At 40.3% G+C, this 21,082-nt stretch overlaps 1 protein-coding gene and 1 long non-coding RNA gene across 2 annotated transcripts in view; both read right to left on the bottom strand.

The window, feature by feature from the left end:
• The window catches only part of GPC5 (glypican 5), a 1,215,201-nt gene that overhangs the window by 586,303 nt on the left and 607,816 nt on the right, over positions 1–21,082 (bottom strand). The gene's annotated exons all lie outside the window — the stretch shown is intronic.
• Positions 16,463–17,980, bottom strand: LOC145720826 (uncharacterized). The gene is made up of 2 exons (XR_014144034.1): positions 17,819–17,980; positions 16,463–17,445 (listed from the first exon to the last, which is right to left on the bottom strand). It is a non-coding gene; the product is annotated as an uncharacterized LOC145720826 (long non-coding RNA).

The raw sequence follows: 21,082 nt of genomic DNA, 5'->3' as shown, positions 1-21,082 counted from the left end.
GTCTAGTATTTTCTAGTGAACTTAAAAGAGCTGTAGCTTATATGCAGGAATAAGAATGTTCCTGAGGGGTATCAAGATATGGATAGGGAGACAGAACTGGGTTCTAGCTGAGACCGTTTACAATGGAAGCCAAGTCTCCTCCTGCTTAATGGAAAGGATTAGGACTGATAAAGAGACTGGACAGTGACAACAAGAAGAACCAATGGCCGCAAAGCATGGACACTCTGCTGTAATAGTCCGAAGAGGTTTGATTGAGGGTATCACATGCAGGTGTAACTACAGGATTCAACCGGCTCCAAGATCAATGCCAAATGTTTACTTCAGTGCTAAAGACTTGGAAGTCACAGGAAATCAGAGTGTAGATTGTAACCATGGTAGAAGAGGGTGCTGGACAGACACGGGATCATGACTGATAAATCCCTGCCTTTCATCTCTAATCCCATGAGTCTACTGTAGGGCATCTATCGGAGCCAAAACCAGTGAACCTGATACTATGATTTTTTTTTTTTTTTAAAGATTTGTCAAAGAGCAAGAGAGCGAGCACAAGCAGGGGGAGCGACAGGCTCCCCGCTGAGCAAGGAACCCAATGCGGGACTCGATCCCAGGACCCTGGGATCATAGCCTGAGCCAAAGGCAGAACCAAACCAACTGAGCCACCCGGGCGCCCCTGAATACTAGGATTTCTGACAAGTGAGTCCTCTTGCTTTATTGATCTTTTACATAATGCCCTTTAGCAGGGATTCATTATACATAGGATAAAATAAGGTGCATGGAAGTACAGTATATTCTCAGAAATAGCTCAGGTTGCAATCAGCCAAAATAGCATAGCCTTGAGAAGTTAATTAGCATTCTACTCTGGGACAGTCATAAAACTATTTCTCAGCTATGATTAAACAGAGAGTACTAGTTTCTTAACCAGCAAGTCTTCTAAGACAGGAGCACCAGGGCTGAAACCCCTGCTTTGCCATATACACCTGACAACCCCTGGCCAGTAGTGTTTGTTAACTATGTGCTCTCACTGCTTTGATTTTTCATCGGCAAACTGATGCTAATACTCTGATCAATACCACGCACTTGTTTTGGGAATGGATTAACATACGAAGCATAGAATATACTCTCTAACATAGGTAAATACTTCCATGAGTTGTTGGCCATCATTCCTACTGCATTACTGGAGTGGGGCTGCCAGCCTAGACCACAAACAGAATAGTGGATGGTGACGGTGCAGCATTTCTGTCCAATAAGGCCCAGAAATCAGAGCCAGTGTAATCATTTGTCATGGAGCCACTGTTCAGGTTCTTCAGGTTTCTGAAGCTCAGTTGCCCCATCTAAATTGAAAAATGAAAGACCGAGCAGTTGATTTACACTGCAGAATCTCAGATGCTCAAAAATGGGCTTCCCTAGGGGGTCTCTTTGGGGAAGGGGGCAGGTTAGACCTGAGGAAAAAAAAAAAATGGATAAATTCAGTGAGCATTTATTTTGTATTTAGACCACTCGGTCCCCTCTCTCAAGCTCTTAGCCAGGTGGCCAGCTTCCCACTTGAGCAGAGACTAGACCTTTCCTGCACAGATCATAGAACCAGCAAGGTTCCAAAGGGAGGCACAGCCCTTGCCAACCAGAGGCAAGGGGAGTATTTCTCTCCAGTGAAGTTCTGACGAACCCCTAGAAAGGCCTACAAAAGGGGCATTAAAGATTGTCCCGGCAAGTGTCAGAATATCAACAACCAAGCCCTACCCAAGGAGACCGATTCTAGTCAATTTGTAGTGTCCCATTATTAAATAGGGACTAAGTATGTTATCAGACGTGCAAGAATCACTAACATTGTAGACAAATCCATACAGAATTTTTAAAAAAGAAATTAGTGAGAAAAAAAAAAATCCGGTGAGAAACGAACATGAAATGGAATAAACCACCCTCAAATGAATATATTTATAGATATGAAAGCTTGAAGATATTAGTGGTATAGAAAAATGTATTTTCTGGCCTATTTAAAATCTCCATCTCTAAATTTGCCTCTCATCTCTATAATGGTTTGATTCACCCCACCATAGCACCCAGAAATCCGTTTAAAAAATTTATACTCTTTGCTGTCCAAACATAGATTTAGTATTTATTACAACTCTAGAAGTAGATTTTATTCCCCACCTAGACAAGGAAACTAAGTCACAGAGAAGCTGGTAACACTCAAGGGTCACAGTGTTGTTACATATTAAACATATAGTATTTTAGCCCAGGTGAGCAGCTTTCACTTTTCCCTGTTCTGAAGTACATTCCTTGTGCTGCCTTCTCTACATTATAAGGTAGAGACACCCCCACCTCAAATGTTAGATCTCCAGTATTGCTAATTAGCACTCCCCTTACCTCTTGGTTGGCAAGTTCTTGTACACAAGAAGGTGGGTATGCAGTACATAGTTGTTGAATTGGGGAAACAATAAAAAGCCAGTATTCACAAAGAACTCTACTTACATTGAACGGAATATTTATATAGTCAAAATATAAACATGAATTTAACTGGAAGCGTTCTCTAATTATAGGGTGGTGATGTGGAAAAAAAGTATGTACGTGTTAATAAGGTGAAAGACCTAAATCCTTTTAGTAGAAAGGCAATAGGAAATTCCTATTTAACTGAAATATCTAGAAATAGTATTTTAAGGCAGGTTTAAAAAAAATACAGAGGTGAACACCAGAAGAAACCAAATCTCTAAAAAGAGAATCCTTGCCTTAGGTGTATGGTCTATCATGTCTGGGAGAGGGGCAGAAGCTGCCGGCAAAAATAGTACAACCTTTTTCTTCTGGATGGCTCCTTTCGAATGCCAAAACCCACCCTCAACATCACATGAGAAAACCTGAGAAAAGTGCACAGAAATCTACAGGCAACCTCTAACAGCACTGTGAAGATGAACAGCCGTGTAAGTTCAAAGACCCTATGTTTATTATTAACATACATCCTTTAAAGCCTGAGGAGGCTCTAATTTCACTGTGGACTTAGAAACATTCTGACTTTGCAAACCTATTTCAGTTTCTGCCCCCAAACCTTTTATGAACAAAATCAACAAACTGCTTTAGTGTTCCTGAGAGGCTTTTTTGCCTTAGGATTGCCTTTCTAATTAAGCCCTCCAACTCTTTAACATGCTAATTTTATCCATTAACCTGTAGATGAAGTGGTTTCAGCTGCTATCCATGCATCACACACGACAGGGCTTGATCCACCATTTCGGGGAAGCTGGTTTGAAAATTTTTGCCGGTTTTCATTAAAGAAACTTGAGTTTTATAGCACCAAATTATACTTTAGCGTAGCTGACGGGAGCTTCATGGACTGGCCAAAGGGGAAGATAAAAGGAAATCAGCAGTGAAGCTGGGGAGGGAGCAAAGGCGAATGATGAAGTGAAAGTCCTTTTGTGGATCTCCACCATAGAGTGAAAGGAAAAAAACCTAACATTTAATGGTATTGAGACTTCTGGAAATGTAACCTAGGCTACTATTACTGACCATATCCGTGAACCCAAATACAAGTGGAGGAATTCTAGATTGGCATGCCAATCTGAAGGAGTTGCATCGGAGACCACTGGATTCACTTGAAGATCAAATCGGTACTGGTTCCACTTCTAGATGGCTTTCCTACTTGGGATTCTTAACCTCCGGACACCTCAGTTTGTTTGCTAAAAATCAGGGTAAAAATATCACCAATGTCATGCAATTGTTGGGGGATAAAACGCTGTATGTGTTTTAGATGTTGTATTAGATTTCACCTATGCGATTACGAGAAGGATAATGGGGTTTTCTGGCATGCTCAATGCAGAATGCCATATGCAAGCTAGTCTGTAACCTACCTCAAGGGAAATTCATAAAAGGTTGTAATCAAACCATTAGAAATAGGCTTTCGTTTGAATCTAAGTGGCACGACCCAGGATATGGAATTTGAACATGCTTCATTCCTGAAAGAGGGAAAAATTAAGAACCTATGTCAAAGGAAAATGGCACCTAACAGAGTTAAATAGGCAAAGACTTTATTCAATACTATCACAGTAAGGGCTGAGACTTTCAGTGGAGCGGAGTGGAGTTGAGTATCTGTCCCTTATTGTAACAAAAGGCCAGAGAGTTTAAGTTGAGGTGAGCTAAAGACAAAGAACTGGCAGATGGAGTTACAAAGAGCAAGGGTAATCCATGTGAATAGACCACCAGTGTTTGCTAATTAGCACTAACCTTAAATTAGGCTCCTCCTCTCCCACAGAAACCGGGGGACGGGGTCCTCTGTTTCTTCATGACTGCCTTTCAAAGGTATGTCCCCTAGGTCTTTGAAAAGGACGGTCCTGGGTTGTCAAACTGTCAAGAAAACTTTTATATCTCGAACGGGTGGAGAAAATTTGCGATAGCAAGCTTCCTCAAGTAAACAGTCTAAGAAAAACATGTCCGGGAAGTCTAGTCAGGAAGAAATCAGTCTGAAATTTAGTCCGGCTGAGGAGACTGGGAAGGTGATCTCCATTACCTGAGGCAACAAACCCTTGTCCTCTTTAGGAAAGGTACTGTGTGTTATGGTGGAGACCCCAAACTGTGTGACTGGACCCCAGCCCCCCACTTACCCGCTGTGCGACTGTGGTCAAGTCCTACGGCTGGAGCTGCACCCTCCTTACTCGTCAGACAGCAAAAGTACCAGGCCTTGGCACGGAATGGCTACTCGGTAAGAATTAGCTATCATGATTGTTCTTTTCACCATCATTACCCTATTAGTACTTGTTCGGCACTTGAGCATGTTTTGAAACACTAGACACTGAGGGAGAAACAAGTTTCAGATGGTGAGAGGGGTCGTAATTGTAGGAAGGTAGGCCATAGGAACAGGTCTGGCCTTCTTATCAATAGGGCTATTCCCCTCGGAGATTATCTGAAGCTACAACCACCTTAGGATTCCCGTTTGGGAGATCAAAGCCTAGAGTTCTGTTGTTGGAATGCTGTTCCTCCCTGGAGACTCAAAGGGCTGGCATTCCACCGGGCCCTGGCCCTCTGACCACACCAGGTCCTCGAGGGCCTCACACCAAAGCCTGGACTGAGGAGGGAATGACAAGTTCCCTTAAACCGAGTCTGCTGCTACCCTCACAAACCAGGGTCCACCACAAGAGAAGACACATACCGCTAGGACGCAGGAGATCCCACAGGGAGGGCTGCCATCCTGCCCTTCCACAGCTTAATACACTATTACACCCTAACGATGCCTGGACAACGCCCTAGAGCCCCAGAACCACAACGCAATAGGGAAGGGCCAAGGCCGCCTTCAGGTAAGGCTTCCAAGCAGCTCAAAGAGCCCATTGCCTCTAGGCGCTTGCTTCCCGAAACAATCATGACCATTCTGTTTGGTGAGCACAAGCCGCTCCACCAGAGGACACAGAACTTCCGCAGTCACCAATTCATCACGCTTTATCAAATTTCAGACAGAAAAAAACCCAAATTCATGAAAGAGAAACCACATGAATTATTTTCCTTTCTCCCTGATTCCTTTGCCAAATAGCAAATGTTGATGTATTAAAATTGCTTTAATTATTCCATTGAGTTGTTCCAGCAATTACATTCTCTCAAATTAATTAAGAAAGTGTTATAAGGCTTTTAATGGAAATAAACTTGTTCAAGCTGTGAAAAGATGGATAAAAAGTTCGAAACCTTGATAGGAAGAGGCCTGCTAAACATGCTTAAATCACAATGCTCCTTCACAAATTATATATATATAAACTTTGTAGAATCCCCAATTTTTTTTTCCACATGGATATAATCATTTCTGCTAAAATGGTATTTTATTACTGTTAAGCAAATCCCCTTCTAAGGCTTAAACAGCAAAATAAAACAATATGTATTTCTTACCTTGTAGTTCTAGAGGTCAGAAGCCTGAAATGGTCTTGAAGCAGAAGGTAAGCTGCGGGCAAAACACAAGCTAACACCCCACAAGCCCAGCGCAACTCTTTCTGCCCATAGGTCCTGTCCCGTTGCTAGGATAAAACCACCTTTTTGCACCAAAAACATCTCAAGAATTCTTTCTTGGCCTTTGGCTCCCAAAACCCACCTCAAACCACATTATTCTTACTTTTAGTCGGGGGAGATGAAGGCGTAGTCAGAACTTTGTTCCTTCTGGAAGCTCTAGAGGAGAATCCATTGCTTTGCATTTTGCAGCTTCTAGAGGCTTCCAATATTTTTTGGTTGATGCCTCCCTTTCTCCATCTTCAAAACCAGCAGTAGCAGACCTCGGCCTGACCACATCACCAACTCCCATCATGTCCTGCTTCTTCTCTCTTTCACGTTATAAAGACCCTTGTGATTCCATTGGGCCCACCTGAACAATCCAGGCTATGGTCCCAATCTCCAGGTCAGCTAATTAGTAATTCCACCAGCAATGCTAAAGCCTCTTTGCTGTGTACCCTAGCGTTTTCACGGGTTCCAGGGATTAAGACGTGAGACATGTGTGGAGAGCCATTACTCTGCCTACCATAGGGTGGCTAGGAAAGAAATAACGGCAGAGGAATAAGAGCCCCCAGGCTCGCCCTCCAGCAGAACCACTGTGTTGCCTGAATTCTAAGCGGCATTATTATCAGGATGATACACAACACAGAGGCAACTGAAGCAGCTGAAGGCTTACCACAGTTAAGAGCTCACCACCAACCTAAATCAAGGCGAGTAGTAGGGGCTGAGAATCAAGTGTTCAGAAGGGTGAAATTGGCTTAACAGAGTATGTCTCTTAAATGGATACTTCAGTGATGTTTATAAAGATGAGTGAATTAATGCTTTAAAAAAAGTGCTATTGGTCTTCTAAAGCACTATGCAAAAATATGGGTGAGTCCCATGTACCTTTTTGACTTTAAAGTAATTTGTAACAAACCACCAAAATTGAATAAACTAGAAATATTGAATAAGCCCTAAAAACAGAAAGCAAGACAGTATAAAAGGAATTAATGCCTGAACAGCCCTTGGTTTTCACATGATAGAAAGCCGCCGAGAAGACTCACTATCTCGCTCAGAAGTACTGTGACCAATAAAAAAGTTAAACTCTGATCATGTATATTTTTTTTAAAATATATTTTTTTAAAATCTGTGATTGTAACAATATAGAACCCATTTGAGGCTTTTATAAAGAAGAGAATAAGCATCAGATAACAATCAGACATATCAATAAAATGTTCTGTGTCATGGAAGCAGGGTTTTTTATGTCTGTCATAGAAAGCTCCAACCACAATGTAGGGTTAGAAAGCTCTGTGTACATGATAGTCTTACAGCAGTTTCCTTTATAAAGCACTTGAATCTTCCAGCTTTAACTTCTGAGATACACTGGCTAATGGAAGCAGGACTATAGAAAAAGACTATCAAGTGGAATTCACCTGCCCTGAACTATTTGGGAGTTTGCCTGTTTATTCTGAAGATCATAAAGGAGTTCTTCATTATCAATAATGGAAAAACTGACAAAACATTTCTGGTGTGATTTTTGGGATGCCACAATTAACTTGTTGATGGATGGAGTTCTAACACCCTCTGCTTTTTAAATATTAGTTTACATAATGGCTCTGCCACATTATAGAGTTATTTCAGGGGCAATAGCAGAAGTTTTAAATTCCTCAAAAGGAATTATTCACTAGATAATGATCGTTGTCAAGCAAGATAAGGCCCCATTTTCTGACAGATTCTCAGAGGTAAGTGTTCCATAGATAGCAAACATAAAAATTTTCTGTTCCAAGGCATTCTTTTTCTCCCCCTATTGCTGGACTGTCTTTCTAGTCACTGAAAATTATTATATGAAATAAAATCTGTCTTCCCAAGTTTTCCATTAAAAAACTGATTTGAGTGCTCCAGGAGGATGGGAAGTTTGTCATATATATGTTTGATACAAAGGAAAACACATTGAAAATGTACAATTTATATTTAGCAACTGCAGGGAACATCTGTTAACTAAGGGACACGTCTATTATTCAAGGCAATCATCAACATAACTATTCTATCATTTGTCTGAGAAACCTGAGCTTTGAGTTCAGAGAGAAATCCCCCCCTCTCGTTTGGGCTGGTGCAGAGGAGAGCAGGAGTGTGGTTTGTATCAATCGGATTCTTGTCAAGATTATTCCCCTTGGTGGTGGCTTGACTACAGCTGAGAGAAACCTCTTTTACTACCCTCCCATCCATCACTGATTCGTTGGATACATTGCCAAGTGATTTTGGTGGTAGAGCCTAGGAGTACCATAGTACAGGAGTGATATGCAAAATGTTTAACAACGAGGCCCGTGAAGGTAATACCCAATTAGGATGGGTCCTGACAAGAGCAGAGTCCCGAGGTCCTCCTGAGCCTCGCAGTCTTCAGGTCCAGGCCCAGAATAAGGTCCTTAGGGAGGTACTAGGGTTGCTGCACACCCCGAGGACATGAGTGGAACTTAAGACGGCAGCTATTTATTGATCTGAAGTATTCCAATGTTTTTTTTTTTTTTTAAAGATTTTATTTATTTATTTGACAGAGAGAGACACAGCGAGAGAGGGAACACAAGCAGGGGGAGTGGGAGGGGGAGAAACAGGCTTCCCGCTGAGCAGGGAGCCAGATGCGGGGCTCGATCCCAGGACCCAGGGATCATGACCTGAGCCGAAGGCAGACACTAAACGACTGAGCCACCCAGGCGCCCCATATTCCAATGTTTTAACAATGGGTCCAAACAAACTGAATATAAGCTCTAGTATAAGCAAGGAAATTTCACTACCGTACTGGGTTTGACCCCCCCAGAAACAGTGGGTCCACGTGGCAGACACTTCCATCACAATGTGGTAAGATGTAAAACTCTCCCTCTTTAAGATATTATGCATGTTAAAGACCTGTTTGAAGGAATGAAGGGTCCCAGAGAAACTCAATAAAACTACCCACGGATTTTGTTGTATTAGCTCATTTTTTTTTTTAAGATTTTTATTTACTTTTCCAACAGAGAGAGACAGCAAGAGAGGGAACACAAGCAGGGGGAGTGGGAGAGGGAGAAGCAGGCTTCCCGCTGAGCAGGGAGCCCGATTCGGGGCTCAATCCCAGGACCCCGGGATCATGACCTGAGCTGAAGGCAGGCGCTTAACTGACTGAGCCACCCAGGCGCCCCTGTATTAGCTCATTTTTACTCGTAATAGAAGATTGTTTTTGAACATTTAATGTATCTCTGCAGGGAATATAGCGTAAGGGAAAATGCTCACACTTCAGGGCTAACAGCCCTCTGTCAAGATCACGGTCCTACAGTTTGTCAACCTCTGCCATTCTGGGCAAGTTGCTTCACCCGTGTGCTTTGGCGGGCAGAGCTACAGGTCAGGCCAAGGGTGCCTCCTCACAGCTGTTCCCACGTCTGCATAGAGGACTTCTGCAGCATCCGTAGCCCTTGCTACCTGCTAACCATGCCAAACTTGGTTTCTTACTTTTTTTTTTAATATTTTATTTATTTATATGACAGAGAGATAGAGAGTACAGGTAGGCAGAGAGGTAGGCAGAGGGAGAGGGAGAAGCAGGCTCTCCGCCGAGCAGGAAGCCGATGTGGGGCTCGATCCCAGGACCCTGGGATCATGACCTGAGCCGAAGGCAGACACTCAACCGACTGAGCCACCCAGGTGCCCCTGTTTCTTATGTTTTGACTGTTTCCCCCAACTAGAATGTAACTTCCATGAGATTTGTCTTTTTTTTTTTTTTAATCACTATTCATGTTATGTCTCCAATGCCTAGAACTCTGGCTGGCACCTGGTAGTAGATGTACATGTATCTGTTGAATAAATCAATATTGTAACATTTATCTGTTGAATAAATTAATACTGTAACATGTGCTGGTTCATTTGTATCTGTTAGGATGCTCTCTGCTGCAGTAACAGAAAACCTGAGCTAAGTGGGTTTAAATAATAAGGAAATGTGGTGTTTTCACTAGACTGGAAATCCTGCACTATCCAAGTTGAAGCTCTGTTTTCAAGTGCTTTATTCTGCTTCCCCTTTGCTTTTCCGTCTACAAGCTCAATTTTCTCCTGCTGTCAAAAAGTCTGCCAGCAGAAGTTGGGGTAGTTTCCTATTTTAATCAAAAGGAGGTAGAGAAAACCTCTCTCATATCCATGGGTAAAAGTCCTTTCCACGGATCAGACTGAACCTATCTAATTCATGAGCTCATCAACCCATTTGTTTCCAAACTTGAGCATGTATCAGACTCATCTGGAGGGTGCGTTCCAAGATTGCTGGGGTCTCCTCCTCTCGTTTTTGATCCAGGAGGTCTCAGGGCGAGCCCAAGATTTTGCATTTCTGACAAGTCCCCAGGGGCTGCTCCTGCTGCACCGTACTTGGAGAACCTCTGCCATAACCACTATCCATCTTCTGGGAGAAGCCACAAACCGCCTGGCTAAAGCCTGGGTCCTTAAATCAATCAGTGGTAAGAGGGATGGGAGGATGAAGGTCAGCTCGGATTTCAGGGGCCACCCTTACTGCTGAGGGCAGGATCAACTTCCCCTGACCTACACAGGTTACAAAGGGAGGATGTCAGGAACAAGGAGGAGCAGAATGGATGGATTCTGGGTGGGAAACCCGCAGCCAAATAGCCCCTTTAATGTAACTGGCTTAGGAAACGTGCACAGTATCCATCAATTCTTTGTTTCCTCCGAGGAGTTCTCGCGACCAAGATTCAATTACCAGCGTTCAGTGGATTTCTTTTCCTTCTAAAGCCCTCCTACCCTGCATATGCCAAGAGTCAGCTGCTTTTCCACTATCGTTTATTTTATTCATCTATTTATTTATTACATGTCTGAGGGCCTGCTTCTCCAAGGCACTAAACACTATTCTGGATTAATTAATAGAAGATAAAATAGCTCTATTTTTAAAGAGTGGTCATTTAAAACTCAGCTGTTGGCAAGGCGTGGCACCAATGCCTTGGAGGACCTTTAAAATAGGAAAGTCTAGTATATAAGATAGAATGCTTTGAAATCTACAAGAAAGGCTTGATTCATGTGAGGTTTGTCTGATTTCTTTACTTCATTGGCCTCTTCTCCAAGCCATGCCAATGTGACACCTATCTTTAGTTTTGTTCTCATTTCTGACTTGAAAACTACAGTTGCTACATCAGGAGGAACAATTCAACCTTGTTTTAAGGCGACTCGTATGCTGCTCCCATCCATTTGCCTTATTTTGGGGACTAAGGACCCACCTTGCAGCGAGAACGTTCTCTTTTATACTTTATATATTGCTCTAACAGATCTTACTTTTTATAAACACCATATTAACTTTTTATGTCCTGGTCGAAATATTTTTAAAAGATTTTGGTACAAGGTTGTTGGTGATTATTATGACTATTATTTGGAACTGGAGGAGTTCCTTGATTCGCCTGAAAAGAACAGATAGCTATAGATAAAAGGAGGACTAGTGATAACTTTGTTCAATCAGATTTTAGTTATGAGGAAGAAGCAACTCTTTTTAGCAATGCTAAGAAGGAAAAGAAGGGAACTGAGCCCCAAACATCAGCGGAGAATTGGCAAAACCTTCCTAAAATACCTTTTAAATGCCTACCGAGGAACCTAAATGTGTTGAGTTATTCAATAGGAAATCAGAATCTGCTATGAAAAAAAGAAATAAAGCTTAATAGTTTCCATGATGCATATTGAAACTCTGAATCTTTATGGTACATAAAGAAAAAAAATATGTTCTCATCACTGTGACACTGATAACATGCTAAAAATCTAACATATGATACATAAAAATGCACACATACTTTTGTTCACATGAGATAATAACTAGGCATTAATTTTTACAGTTAATGCAGAATTCTCACATGCATTTTATTTATATACCTACTGTGTCAAAAGGTTTTTAGGAGTATTAACTGTTATTAAACAACCTCAGATTCAGGATCAAGCTTATTACCAGTAGTTATTAGGTGCTCACCAGATGTTAGTTCCAATTCCTTATTTTCTTGCAGAGTCAATAGGCAAGAATTGATTACAACCATTCTATACAGAAGACTGAAATGCATCCTGTTTAAATCTTTCACCTAATATCACGGAGCAGAGACAAAACTCAAACTTTACCCCAGTTGTTTCCATGGCTGTTCTATTCTTTTAATGAGATGATTCTTTCCACCTTCTTACTCATAATTTGGCCTGAAAATTCTTCCCAGGTCTAAAATTTTTGTATTTTATTGTGAACATTCTTATTAGTATAAGAACAATTCATGAAATTAAGGTCTTACCTTGAATGGATATGCCCCCACATTGTTCCAAACATTTGTTTTAATTCAAGGCATTGAGAAATAAGTGACAATTAAAAGGTTCAACCAGCATATTTCTTCATTTCTCATACTGGATTAACTGGGACTGGTGATTTATATGTAATAAGTAAGAGAAATGGGTTCATAATAAAATATGTATCTATAGTTTCTCTGTGTTTTACCCTAGATTTCAGGATCTCAGTGCAGGTGCTAACATTATTCCATATCGAGTTATGTGATTTTCATTGATTTTTGGCTGGTTTCCACAGCTGACAGAGAATATACTTTGAGTGATTTTTTTATGGCCCAACATATTATTGATGTGGTAAATATCCTATGTGTGCTTGAAAAGAACATGGTTTCTGGCATTGTTGGGCTCAATTTTCTATTACTGGATGCAGTGTTCACTGTATTAATTAGAATAGGTCGGTGATTTATGTTGTTAATGTCTTCTATATCCTTACTGTCTTCTGCTTTTTCTTTCAGTTATTGTAAAAGGTATGTGAAGATCTCCCACCAGGACTGTGAATTTATTTCAATAATCTGATACTAATATAATAATCCTGCTATTCCATAATGCTGCCAAGATGACTTCCATGAAGTAACATCAATTTATTTTATTATAGTATTTTATTGACATCAAAGATACCATCACTTGTAACATGTACCATTATTTTATGTACTATAAAGAAAGGAAAATCCTTGCTAAATAACATCTGTCATGATACCACAGTGACAACTCTATGTAATTTTGTCATTCAAGACTCATGTTCTTAAATTCCTTTCATTTCTTTCAAGGCATCTAGCAATCTCCCTTAACTTCAGTTGCATTGCACCTGAATCAGTAATAAAGCAAAGTATAGCTTCATCTATTTGTGGGAATGCTTCTTTCATAGGTCCCCTAAGGTACTTGGTTTTTGCTCTAAAAGAATAGAAAATTGAATTGAACTCATGCTTCTACTTCTGAATATTTGCTTCAAAAACAGCAAATGGATGCCCACTGCTCTGTTTGCATGACTCTCTGCAAAAGACAATATATTTTTTGCTTTAATGCTGAGTCACTGTGTAATTTTTTTGAAGATCTCTTCTATGACCGTTGAAATCAACACATGCCGTATCAACCAAGCTGATCATTAATTAAAGTGGCAACGTGCTATGGGTGCCACCTGGCCAACAGCACCTTAAGACTTCCATCAATTCTAAGATTTAACCGGGTGTCAGAAATGTGACTTAGAACTGATGAAATACCACTCTCAGACATCTGATTCATCCTTTTATGTTGTTAAATTTTACACTTTAGTCTATAATGTCTTCCTCTCTTTAATCGTAAAAGGCATAAATAATGGCAACTCAAATTTCTGAAGAACAAAGATCATGAATAACCCAAAGTATGCCAATCCATTAGTGTTAGCTTTCACTGGAGTCCACAGATGATGTTCAGTACATGCTTGATGACAGGGAAGATGAAAGAATAGGAAATGAGAGAGTGCGTAACCTCGTGTGTGTGTGTGTGTGTGTGTGTGTGTGTGTGTGTCGCCCTCCCTGCACTACTCTCTTTTTTTTTTCCTGGAAAAGGTATTCTTCGTTTTTGGGAACACTTCTTTTGCTCTAACCATGAGATCAGCACAGGAACCACTAACTTCTTACATGATCCCCCAACTCCATAATTACAGGTATTGGTTTAAAGATGACACCTGAGCAAGGCTGGTCCAAACATAGTAACAGGTTCCTGGGCCCATAATAATTAGTCTAGTTGTAGGCATGTGACCCTACATAGGCCAATTAGAAAAGTTCCCCCAGGACTTTTCAAAATGAAGCTGAAAATGGCAATTTTTTTTTTTTTCCTTTGGGAAAGCTTTGAGGATACAGGCACTGATGATGTCAGAAATCATGAGTTTAGCCCTGAAGAAACACAGTCTGAGGTAATTTGGCTGGCAAAAAGCCAAAAATGAGAGGTACAAAGAGAATCCTGTTTTAATTCTCTAGTTCCTCTAATTGAGAGTCTTCTACAGTTTACATGAGCCAAATAATCCCCCATTTTGCTTAAGTATGTTTGCATTGGATTTCTTACATTTATACCCAAAATTGCATTAGCTCTGGCCAATACAATTATTTAAGGAAATATGTACTTAGCACATGTTTATGATGAAGGATAATATAATTACAATTATTTTGTGTGACAGCAAGTGTCACTTCATCACAGAAATTAAATCACAACATTTTGGGGTATATAGAAGTGAATAAAACTTTCACTGACGTCTTTTTTTATTTTTCTTTTGATCTCATGTTTTAAGAAGGAATGCGTGAGCAAAATATTACTTGGAACTTGGGAAAAGTTCAATGTAAAAAAACAATAAAAGGGATTCAAAATAACATAGTCATGCCTCAGCATATTGAAAAATGCAGCCATTCATTCCTTTTTGGATATGTTATTATATAATTAAAATAAAGTTTGGCTGTGATTATAATTACAATGACTGTGCTTCATATTCTCAATGAGAATACATTGAACAAAGACTTAGACAGGAGCAGGTGTTTTCAATTTGACTTACAGACAGGATCCAAGTAATTTCCAGCTTGCTCTGAAATTTAGTAATATCTATATATTGCAGGCTTTTGCCTATGCCTATTTTTCTTAAAGGATTCCTGAGACACAAAACTATATACACTAGTCTGGAGGGACTATCACAGCTCTTTTTAAAATAAAAACCCTTGTGTTTGAATTGATGCAGTCAGTATCAACACTTCTGTCTGAATTTTAAAATAAAACTTCAGTGGTTCTGTGACTGATGTAATCTGTCCATTTAGTACAAATGGGCAAATCTCTGGACTGTATGAAGACTCCCAAGACAGATCCAACACTAATATTTCCTGAGTAGCGTTGAAATCTTGAGCCTTTAATTTGACTTATAAAATATCCAAACATATGAATTATAAAAATAATAATGATCAATGTTCTCTTATGAAATTAGTCTTCTAATTGAAAATGGACAATATTTCCTTTCAAACCATATGAAGTCACCTTTACATTTTTATGAAAGAAAATATTTTTTCACTATTAAATATTATCTCAAATAGAATTAACCACTTTCTGACACTGGGGACATTTATATTTTGAAATTAAATGAGAAGTCGATTGATTTAGTATGTTACTTTTGCTTTCAAATGAAAGGAAAGGTGATATTAGAATTAATGAATTAAGTTCTCAGATACTTTATATAACTTTTACGTTAAGTGGACCATAGGCTAGGTGCTGCTGATTTTGGAGACTGGAATACACAGATCTCTGCAGTGAAAAGAACGATGAACTTCTCAAATGCTATTTCCTGCTACTTGACTAAGTAATGGTCACGTACTTATTTTTTACAAAGAATCTAATTCTAGAAGAACCTCACTTCCTACCTTTAAACTATCTGGCAATATTGAGCTCTCTTTAATTTCCTTTGCTGTAACATTGATACGACAGTTGATAGCAAGTCATTTGATCATGGAAGAGAGTCAAACCGTATTTGCTGACTTCCCTTTAGATGTTAAACATTTTTCTAAATGAAATAAAAAGTGTGTATTTCCGGAGCATCTGGGTGGCTCAGTTGGTTAAGCATCTGCCTTCAGCTCAGGTCATGATCCTGGAGTCCCAGGATCGAGTCCCGCATCGGGCTCCCTGCTCAGCGGGGAGTCTGCTTCTCCCTCTCCACTTGCTTTCCGCTCCATCTGCTTGTGCCCTTTCTCTCTCTCTCAAATAAATAAAATCTTTTTTTTTCTTTTAAGTGTGTATTGCCTACCAAACTTACTTATCATCTGTAAGTCAGGTACCTCTCTGATGTCTCAGTATTAGTATGGAATTAATGGAATAAGACTTGGTTTGGACTCACTGTTTTCCAATTCATTTTGAGTATGTGACCATTTCTCTAAGACAGAGATGTGACTGTAGCTTATCAGAAATAACTTACTTGGATCCTTTTCCAACTGAAATTTGCTAGTAAAGATTATATAAATAGCCATCCTGGATCAGAAATTAAAATTTATCAGGCCACTTAGGTATCTCTGTCATTGGCTTCAAGGTTTTACAGGTGGTGGACCTCTTTCTTGACATCATTGATGAAAGGTGCAATTATCTTCCTAAGGTTCTGACTTTACTCATTGTTTTATTAATTTATTTACTCATTTACTCATCCATCCACATCTGTATTTCACTCATGATGGAAGCAAGAATAATATCTGAGCTAATTAGATCATACAGATTTTTGAACAGCAGGTTATAAATTTGGACCTCAGAATCCTGTGGGGAAATCATTATCTACTAATAAAGAAGTGTTACTAATTAATAAGGAGCATATGAATGACCTATAAACAAATCTGTCAGTGAGAAACATTTTTAATCGGACACAGCTAGTAACAGAATCAGTGCCAGGAATATAGTGGAATACAGCACTAAACCTTTTAGTGAAGAGAGGCACACAATACCTAAATACATAATATATAAACAAATACATAATCAGATATCTATGGATGAGAATAAGTTCTCTAGTATAAAATAGTTGGGTGCTATGATATGGAGGGGATGGTTGACCTCTTTACATAAATCAGAAATGATTTTTTAGAGAAGATGTTATTTCACCATAGACTGAAAAGATAAGAAGGAGCCTTAAGTCAGAAAAGCGAGGCACCAGAATTCCAGGAAAAGGAAACGAAGTGCAAGGATTTTGAAGCAAGAATTTGTTGGCATGTTGAGGCCCATGTAGCCATGTGGCTATAATGTAGTCACTTAGCATGCAATGGGTCATATATATATATATATATCTCCTATATGTCATATTTCACATATATCATGTATATGTGTATATATTATATATTACTTCTATATCTTTATATATACATATATACATATTTTTCTAAGAAAAATACGAAAACTTTTACTATGACATTAAAAACAGGTAGCAAAAGCAACCTATTCTGCATTTTCCCAAAGAATACTGGGGGCGGGATGCAGCCCCACAAGAATAAAGTGGAATGACAGAAACCAAGGCATACAAAAGTACTACAGCAGGTTATGATTTTACACAGGATTTTAAATGGCTAATGCAGACAATACAACTGACTATGAATCTGAAGAAGCAGTACCTATTTCTGAAATGAAACATACCTTTCGACGTCATAGTATAACATGTCAAAAAGCAGCTCTTATCCAGGCTGATGAGGACAGGCAGCCTCGTGGCTGGTGACCACACCACATAACGTCCTATTAAGGACATGATGTACACATACATATGTCATATTATGTACATGACAGTTCCTTCTCTGAATACCATGGTATTTCCAGTGTATTCTGTTCTTGGCACTTCCAAATTTCAAGTTCACAAGTATGAAGTCTATAAGAAAATGGCAGGCTTGGGCGGTGGGTGGGGGGTGGATATTTTACTATTGTTCTGTATCCTTGGAACTTCAGAGAAGGGAATTGTGAGTGAAAAAGATGCTTATGAAGCATATCAGGAATCTGCGAGTGGAGGCGTTTAATGAACTCTGTGTGAGCAGAGACTATCTGAGCTGTCCCCATTGCCGCTGTCTCCGCTCCCTTCAGTACCACTCACTTCCCTCATCCTCAGCCTGCTCACCTTTAGTTGTACACTTCATGTTGTTTCCACTGCACAGTTTTCAGTATCTTAACGTTTCCTGCATGGCAGGTCCACCCAAATAAATATTATTTTAACTTAGGATCAAGTCATGCACGATAGCATACTTTCTCCTATCTGAGGCTAGAAAGGAGAATGCCCCACTTTCACCCACTGCTTTCTGTGTCTGGCAACTGCGTGTCTCTGTCTCCGTGCTTTGTTTATCGGTAAGATGAGCTGCTGTTGATGTTGAAAGTTCTCCCAGTTACCCTGGGTCTGACGTGGATAAGGAGAGGAGAGGGCAAAGTTACAGCTTTGATGTTGGCATGTTGGAAAGTAGAAAACAGAATAGCTTAGCAGCTAGAGAAATGTTGCCTTTGGATCATGAACAGGAGGGCCAAAGCAAAAGTTTTATAAATAACAGTGAAATTTCTCTAAGACTAAAATCTTTAGTGAGGCCACTTAGTTTTCAATAAAATTTTCAGCTGGAGACTAATTCTCTCGTAGGGTTATAATTATATTTTAGGGCTGATTAAATATAGAACAATAAAAAACTAATCAAACCTCTGCTTCTCCCTCTTAAAAATCAGTTAAATTTTAAAATACATATTAAGCATATATATTTATATATTAAGTGCTTTCTACATAGAAATCTTCATTTCTATTCTTATTGCTATGTGAAAGTTCGTATATGCCTTTAAAATAAAACATTACCTCTCTAATTAAATCTTACAAAAATATCAGGAACTATCAGCGTAAGTGGTTGTAAAATTGATATTAATACTTCAAAAATTTTAGACAAACTATTTAATAATAGATATTACTACTTCATTGATAGTATATTATATAGTATTACTTTTATGAGATGGAATACATCTTTATTTCCAATAAATTCTGTAAGAGAAATATATTTTGAAGATATTATTAATGAAAAGCAAAATTAATTCTTCTCTAATTAGTTATTCATTATGCTTTCCTTGCTCCCTTGGCTCCTGCCCTACTGGCTCGCTCAGTCTTTGCAAGGCTCAGCAAGTCCATGCCAGAAGGTCTGTGCACAGACTCTGTCCTCCTCATCAAATGCTCATACTCTCCTTAAAAGCGAGTGTTGAATCACACTGAATCTCCTTCTGAATCCAGAATGCCTGCGAGTACATAACAACTCTATGTTTACTGAATGAATCAGTGAATCAATGAAATTCTGAGATAAACTTAATGGCCAGGAAAACTTTTCAAAGGCAAATAAAAATTATATTTTTTGGAGGTGGTTCAAGATGGCGGCATAGGAAGTCCTGAACTTACCTCCTCCCACAGACACAATAAAACTCTAGCTACGTATGCAACAATTCTCTCTGAAAAACCAGCTGAACGGCTCCTCCACAATAAAGGATAAAAGGACCACACTGAGACCAGTAGGAGTGGCAGGGGCATGGTCTCACCAAAAACCCAACCTCTGGTGTGGTGATGCATAATTGGGAGGGATCTCACAAATACAGAGCTTCTCCCTGAGGACTGAAGGGTCTGTGCCCCATATCAGGCACCCCAACCCTTGGGATGTGCATGGGAGTGATGAGCCTCCAAAACATTTGGCTTTAGGATACCTGGCTGGCCCAGTCGGTAGAGCATGTGACTCTTGATCTTGGTGTTGTGAGTTCGAGCCCCACACTGGGTGTAGAGATTATTTAAAAATAATAAAATCTGCACCTGGGTGGCTCAGTTGGTTAAGCGACTGCCTTCGGCTCAGGTCATGATCCTGGAGTCCCGGGATCGAGGCCCGCATCGGGCTCCCTGCTCGGCAGGGAGTCTGCTTCTCCCTCTGACCCTCCCCCCTCTCATGCTCTATCTCATTCCCTCTCTCAAATAAATAAATAAAATCTTTAAAAAAAAAAAATAAAAAAATAATAAAGTCTCTAAATGAAACAAAACAAAACATTTGGCTTTGAAAACCAAGGGGGATACATCTAGGAGAACCAGAGAACTGTAGAGAATGAGGAGTCAGCTCTTAAAGGGCAGGTGCACAGACTTACTTGCCCCAGGACTCAACATAAAAGGAGCAGTTTGAAAGCACCTAGAGTATAGGAGAAGGAGATGCATTTGCTAATCTTAAAGCATCTTCCAGAAGCCTGTTAGAACTCACTCCAGAGCCTGAGGCACTAGTGGGCACCATTTTTGCACTCCTTTCTAACTTGCTAGCACCATGGGCATACCCCACCGCATGCTACTCCCAAGATCCTGCTCTAGCCACGGTTGAGCTCCTCACCCCTGCTCCCATCGTCCCACCAAAGCTGATAATTTTGTACCACCGAAGCCGGCAGTCTGGCATACCATGGCTCCTGCATTGCTCCTGTACCCCACCAAGGCCATGCACACACCCCACACAGGAACACCCCTTGAGCCCCTGGCTCTGGTGGCCAGGGGGATTGTGTGTCAGGGCCCCACAGATCTGGAACAATAAGAGAGATAGTTCTTGGCAGGCTATCTCCCCCAGGGCACTACACAGACAGCAGACTGAAACACAACCCCAGTCTTCCTCAGGGAAGGCTATAGGCTCATCACACTTCCAGAGGCTACGAAAGTGTTCTCAAGGAACCTAGGCCAGGGGATGCCGTCTTTGTGCTATCCCTTGGCCTCATTATAGCTTGCCAATACTTGCACAAAAGAGCTCATCTATTCATCTGAAACCCCAATATTTGCAACTGTCACCAGATTACCTGGTCTGAAGGCCAGCAGGCTTCACAATTGTTGTCACACAGGACTGCATGTATTTGTATACCTTAAAATCTGCTGCCCGAGGGTCTAGCTCCCAATCAGCCTGAAACTAGGTGTTGACATTTATCCAGAGAAGACATACCCATGACCAAGAGGCACATGAAAAGATGCTCAACATCATTAATAATCAGGAAAAAGCAAATCAAAACCACAAGGAGATATCACCTTACACCTGCCAGAATGACTATTATCAAAAAGACAGAACTAGCCAGTGTTGGCGAGGATGTGGAGAAAAGAGAACCCTTGTGCACTCTTGGTGGGAATGTAAATTGGTGCAGCCACTGTGGAAAACAGTATGGAAGTTTTAAATTTAAAAAATAAATTGGGGCGCCTGGGTGGCTCAGTTGGTTAAGCGACTGCCTTCGGCTCAGGTCATGATCCTGGAGTCCCGGGATCGAGTCCCACATCAGGCTCCCTGCTCAGCGGGGAGTCTGCTTCTCCCTCTGACCCTCCTCCCTCTCCTGCTCTCTGTCTCTCATTCTCTCTCTCTCAAATAAATAA

This window comes from Leptonychotes weddellii, chromosome 3, assembly GCF_054177405.1.
Source record: "Leptonychotes weddellii isolate Sample4059 chromosome 3, ASM5417740v2, whole genome shotgun sequence".
Taxonomy (NCBI): Eukaryota; Metazoa; Chordata; class Mammalia; order Carnivora; family Phocidae; genus Leptonychotes; species Leptonychotes weddellii.
The sequence above is the reverse complement of the archived record's forward strand: the minus strand, read 5'-3'. Positions and strand labels throughout refer to the sequence as shown.